Below are 5280 nucleotides of genomic sequence, written 5' to 3'. Positions count from 1 at the left end.
CCCAGTGGTGCTCCTCACTTCCAACCCTCAAGACCCCATTTTTCAGTGGTGCCCCTCACTCCTGTTAAAGTGTACCAGCCCAAATACTGATCCCTGCGGGACTCCACTGGTCACCCTGTGCCACGTTGATTTGCTCCCGTCAACTAGTACTCTTTGGGTCTGACCCTGTAGCCAGTTACCTAGCCATCAGACCATAAGGCTGCAGTCGGGCACCCTCCCCAGGTGGTGGGACAAAAGCTATAGGCTGGCAGGGACACACAGCTCTGGAGGTGAGGGACAGACCAGCTCCCTGCTGCTCACTGACTTCAGGAGGCCATGGGGCAGGGCGCAGCAGGGATGGGGGGGGGGAGCAGCAGAAGTGCCCGGGAGGGTGCCTGCTTGTGAGACAGGCCCATGCCTCTGGCTCCAGGAGGGCAGGCTGGGGTGGGCCTGCTGATGCCATGAAGCTGTGGGCACAGGCGTGCAGGTGACAGGCAGCCTTCAGCACTTGGATTCATTGCACCTGCGGCCTGTCCCTGCGCAAAGGGCCCATGCAGCTCTGGGATGGGTGTGCCCCTCTCAGGAATGGCCTCGTATGAGTCTCAGGGACAGCAGCTCGTCAAAGACCCCTGGCTGGAGACTGGAGAAGATGTTCCCTGACACATTGCTGGCAGAGAGGAGATAAAAGCCTGGTGAGTGGTGACTTGCCTGATGCTCTCGGGTCTGATGCACGAATGCCCGGGTGAGCCGTGCTCACTGGAGGGGCAGCCTGTGTAACAGGGGCCCTGAGTGAGCACCCCTGGCTCAGAAGCAGCAGGTCCGAACCCACTTGAAAACCAGGTCCCTCCCACGCTACTTTATGTGGGTCCCCTAGAGCGGTGGGAAAGGACTTGTGGCCCACGGCAGCCAGCGCCACTGTCCAGCCCCACACACAGCAGGCACAAGTCCAGGGACCCTACTCTATGCTGGCAGCACAGGAAGGCAGAAGGGCCCTGGGCAGTGCTGAGGCTGGGGCAGACATCCTGACAGGCTGCAGTGCCCCTGGCAGCTCCTTGCCAAGGGTCCTGCCTGCAGGTGGGAGCCTCCCTGCTCCTTACAGTGCCCGAGAGTGATGAGTGTAGGCAGATGCCAGTGCTGAGGCAGCCAGTGTGGTGGTTATTGGAGAGGTCTTTGGGAATGAGTGGGGCCAGTGGGAAGGTCTGCATGAGCGCTGAGACTGCTGCGCCTGGCACCACCCTGGGCACAGGCCTGCACACGCCTGGGGGACCAGGGAGGGAGCAGCAGGGAGGACATGAGGAGACTTCTGTGCTGGAGTGGAGAGCGCTTGAAGAATGCGAACACAAATGCTTCAATAAACGCGATTTCTAACCTTAAAAAAAAAACTGTTCTCAGTTGGAAAATAGTGTGATGCTTTGGTAACAGTGTGGGACTGTGGTGAGTGTTTTGTGAGGACAATTGTGGTGATTTGTTTGTGGTGATTTGGGAACTTTTGGGGGGAAATTTGATATTTCTGTGGGAAACTTGATTATTGCTTTTCCCCCCCCAACTTCTTGTGCCAAGTGTCTGTGGCAATATGGTGATACTTGTGTGGAAAATGGTGTGGTGAGACATGAAGTGTGTGGTGAGATGGTGACTTCTTTTCACATGCAAGATTGTGTGCTGATTCTGTGGTGATTCGGGAATGTTTTAATGGTCGTGTGTGGAATGTGGGGATTCAGTAATGTTGAGTGGAAATATAGGGATGTGTTTCTGTGAAAAGTGGCGATTTTGTGCTCTCCTGTGTGGACTTGGTGTGGAAATGTGTGTGGGGATATGGTGCTTGTTGTGCGAAGCGGTGTGCTGATTTGGGAACTGCGTGGAACAGAGTAGGTGAATGTGCAGCGATGTAGGAACTTTTTGTGAAAGAAGCATGGAAATACGGTGAGAGCTGTGTGGAAAACCGGTCAGATGTTAGCTTGGTAAATCCGGGGACAGGACGGTGGCTTTCTTGTGCGGCAAACGGGTGATCTTGCGGCGGGGCTGAGCAGGGCAGAGAAGCGCAGGGCGAAGGAGAAGGACGAGCTGCCTGGCCGGACTTGTGGCCCCCGGCGCCGGGCAGACGGTGCCCCCCCCCGGGGCGCAGCGGGGCGGGCTCAGGCTTCCGCATCTCCCTCCCGAGCTGCGGCATTTGACACCCGGCGCTCAGGCCTGGGCGCGAAGGGGCGGGGCATGGGCGTGAACCAGCTGAGGAGGGGGCGGGGCCTGGCGGCGCGGATGGCGCTGAGAGGGCGGGGCCAAGTCACGCGGGAGGCGCGGAAGTGCAGCCACGGGCGTTCAAAACTGCTGCGGTGCCTCAACCAGGCTTTCCCCTACATGGCGACGGGGAAAGGACGGGAGAGAGAAGGGACCCGGTTTCCCAAAGGCAGGTAGAGCCAAGACTAGAATCCAGCTGCCCTAACCCCGCTCCCGTTCCCTTCTGTGTAAATCCCGGAGTCAGCTGAAGGGAAAGGGGTCTTGCTCGGAGTCATCCAGTCCAACCCCGGCTCTCTCCACACAAACCATCCTGCACGCGCGCTCGTCTTGCCTGTTCCTCCGGCTCCGCGACAAGCCCTGCCCTGCCCTGCCCTGCCACCACGCTGTAAGGCACGTGGCTCGAGGGCACCACCACCCTGCTGCAGGGAAAGCAGGGGACAAGTACACCACCAAGGTGTTATCCTGTCCACACGCTCTAGGGTCCCGGGAAGAGGATCATCCACCCCGCGGAAAGGCGCACGTGGCGGGCCGGCCGGGGCTCGCCAGCAGCTGGTTGGACAGCTTGAGCTGAATGGCGCAGGCCGATTGGCAGGGGCCTTTCCCCCCCACCCCAATCAGGAGACAGCAGGAGGAAGGCTTGCCCGCCCTGACCTAGGGGCGAGGGGACATCACCCCTCGGACTTTCCTGTTGGTCCACTGTCCATCGGGGGCGGAGCCTCCAGAAGGGACAAGAGGCCGCATGTCGAGCGAACAGGCGGGTTCGGCGATGGACGGCGGAGAAGAGCTGGTGGAGCTGGCCGGTGGGGGGGCGCGGTAACCCCGGAAGCGCCCTGAAGAGGCCGCGCCCGGACGAGGTGAGGTGGAGCTGTCTGCACCCTCTGTGCCGGAACGTGGCGGGGGCTGCACTTGGGCTGCAGTTGGGGACCTATGGCCCCTCTGCAGGGCCGGGGGCGTGTCAGGCTGTGGGGAGTGACGTCCCGAGCCACGTGGGTGCTGCGTGGCTCGTAGTCCCTGTCAAGCACCGGTGCCCAGGGGGTGGGCAGTGGTCGGGCTTGCAAGTTTCCATTCCTTCCCTTAAGGCGCCATTCGGGGGCGGCGGGTGAGGTCCCAGGGCTTTGGCCGCAGCCTTCCCTTAAGGCGTCATGGGTCAGGGGGGAGCGGAGGCTCAGGTCCGTAGCCATTTCCGGTGCCCCTTTAAGGTGTTATTTGTGGGGGCAGCGGGCAGGATCGGTTTGTCTCTGCCCGCAGTCCTCCCTTAAGGTGTCATTCAGGTGGGCAGTAGCAAGGTCTGTAGGCCCCCGCTGTCCTCCCTTAAGGTGCCATTTGGGTCAGCAGCGGGTGCGGTCCGAGCCTCTGTAGTTCTCCCTTAAGGTGCCTTTCAAGGGTGGGGCAGCGGGCAAGGTCCATAGAGATTGGCCCACAGCCCCTCCTTAAGGCATCATTTGGGGCTGCAGCAGGCAAGGGAGGTCTCCACTGTCTGCTCTCAGGGTCATCTTGCCGAGCTGCGGTGTGGTGCTGCCCTGCTCGCAAAAGGGTCAAGCACTGACAGTCTTTCACACCCCCAAGCCCGAGCTATGGTGTGGTGCTGCCAAGCACTGATGGTCACTTGAGGGGGCTTGTGCCTTCTCAAGGCTTTCGGGAAGTACGAGACTAATGCAGTTGATGGGGCCGGCATTTCCTCCGTGCCTGGCATCTTTCACCTCCAAGTTCATCCTTCCCCGCTGCGCTGTTTCTCCTCTCCTTTCACCTCCAAGCTTCCCCACCCTTTGCCCTCTATCATTTCTGCAGTGGTTCTCTTGTGCCCACTGCGTGCTGAGTGCCGCCGAGCTGGCCACCCAGAATGCCGAATCCCTTGCTGGAAAGGGATGAGTGGGAGGTCGCTTGTCTTTGCTGTCTTGGACCGGCTGCCTGAAGCTTCAGCAGCAACTCGTGAGAAACAGCTCGCCTTTGGGGGTCAACCCACGTTGGTTGCAGCCAGGAAAAAGAACCAGAGAAGATGACAGGAAAGCAGGTGTGAGCTGGCCTGCTCTTCAGTGGACTAATAAAATTGATCTGCCAGCCACCTCCTTGGTGCCTGGTGTCTTTCACCTCCAAGTTCATCCTTTTCCCCCCTGCGCTCTTTCTCCTCTCTCCTCTCCTGTCATTCCATGTCCAAGTTTCTCCATGCGCTGCCTGCTTTCATTTCTGCAGTGGTTCCCTTGCAACCACCGCGTGCTGAGTGCCTATGAGCTGGTCACCCAGGTTGCTGAATCCTTTCCTGAAAAGGGAATAGTCGGAGGCGTCCCTTGACTTGTGTCTCCAGGAAACAAGTGTCGCAGCTTGGACTGGCCATCAGAGGCTGCAGCCCTGAACTCTGCGAAACAGGAAATATGGGATTTTTTTTTCTCTGTGATAAGCGAAGCACACGCTCCCCATTCCCTCCTGTGCTGCGTGCACCGGCAGGAGCCGCCACCCGCTCCGCACACCTCCCGGGCGAGCCACTCACGGCTTTGTCCCGTGCCCCGCTCCAGCCATGCAGCACCTGCCCCAGCCCCACTCCCTCCCTGCGGTTGTGCGCGCTCCTGTGGGAGCTTGGTGTGGAAATGTGTGTGCAGACAGGGTGCTGGTTGTGGGAAGCCGCGTGGTGCTTTGGAAGTGTCCGCGGGACGGGGGTGAGGCGATTATGTGAGGGGATGTAGGAACTTTTTGTGAAAGAAGTGTGGAAATACGGTGAGAGCGGTGCGGCAAACCGGTGCTGTGTTAAGGTGGTAAAGCCGGGGGCAGGACGGTGGCTTTCTTGTGCGGCAAACGGGTGATCTTGCGGCGGGGCGAAGGAGAAGGACACGCTGCCTGGCCGGACTCGTGGCCCCCGGGGCCGGGCAGACGGGCGGTGGCGGCTGCGGACAGTGCTGCGCCGCGGGGCGGGCTCAGCCCTCAGCGTCTCCCGCCCGGCTGAGGCAGGTTCACCCCCGGCGCGCAGCAGAGGGGGCGGGGCCAAGCTGGGCGGGAGGCGCCCGAGTGGCTGTAAGAGCTTGGCTCCACCTGAGGCGGGCGGGAAGCGGGGGGGCTGGGGCGCCCGCGGCGCTGGAC

The 5280-nt window shown here is 60.7% G+C and overlaps 1 long non-coding RNA gene across 3 annotated transcripts in view; it reads left to right on the top strand.

The window, feature by feature from the left end:
• Positions 1-4133: 4133 nt before the first annotated feature.
• Positions 4134-5280, top strand: part of LOC102388545 — an 8747-nt gene continuing 7600 nt past the window's right edge. Inside the window, exon 1 of one of the 3 annotated variants that reach the window (XR_003096307.1) lies at positions 4134-4224. This is a non-coding gene — a long non-coding RNA (uncharacterized LOC102388545). Of the gene's footprint in view, positions 4225-4288; positions 5215-5280 lie in introns of those variants that run through there. The other 2 variants (XR_003096309.1, XR_324979.3) reach the window with 2 other exon arrangements.

The sequence above is a fragment of the Alligator sinensis genome, unplaced genomic scaffold (assembly GCF_000455745.1).
Source record: "Alligator sinensis unplaced genomic scaffold, ASM45574v1 scaffold964_1, whole genome shotgun sequence".
In the NCBI taxonomy this organism is placed as follows: domain Eukaryota; kingdom Metazoa; phylum Chordata; order Crocodylia; family Alligatoridae; genus Alligator; species Alligator sinensis.
This window is presented reverse-complemented; position numbering and strand designations above follow the sequence as displayed.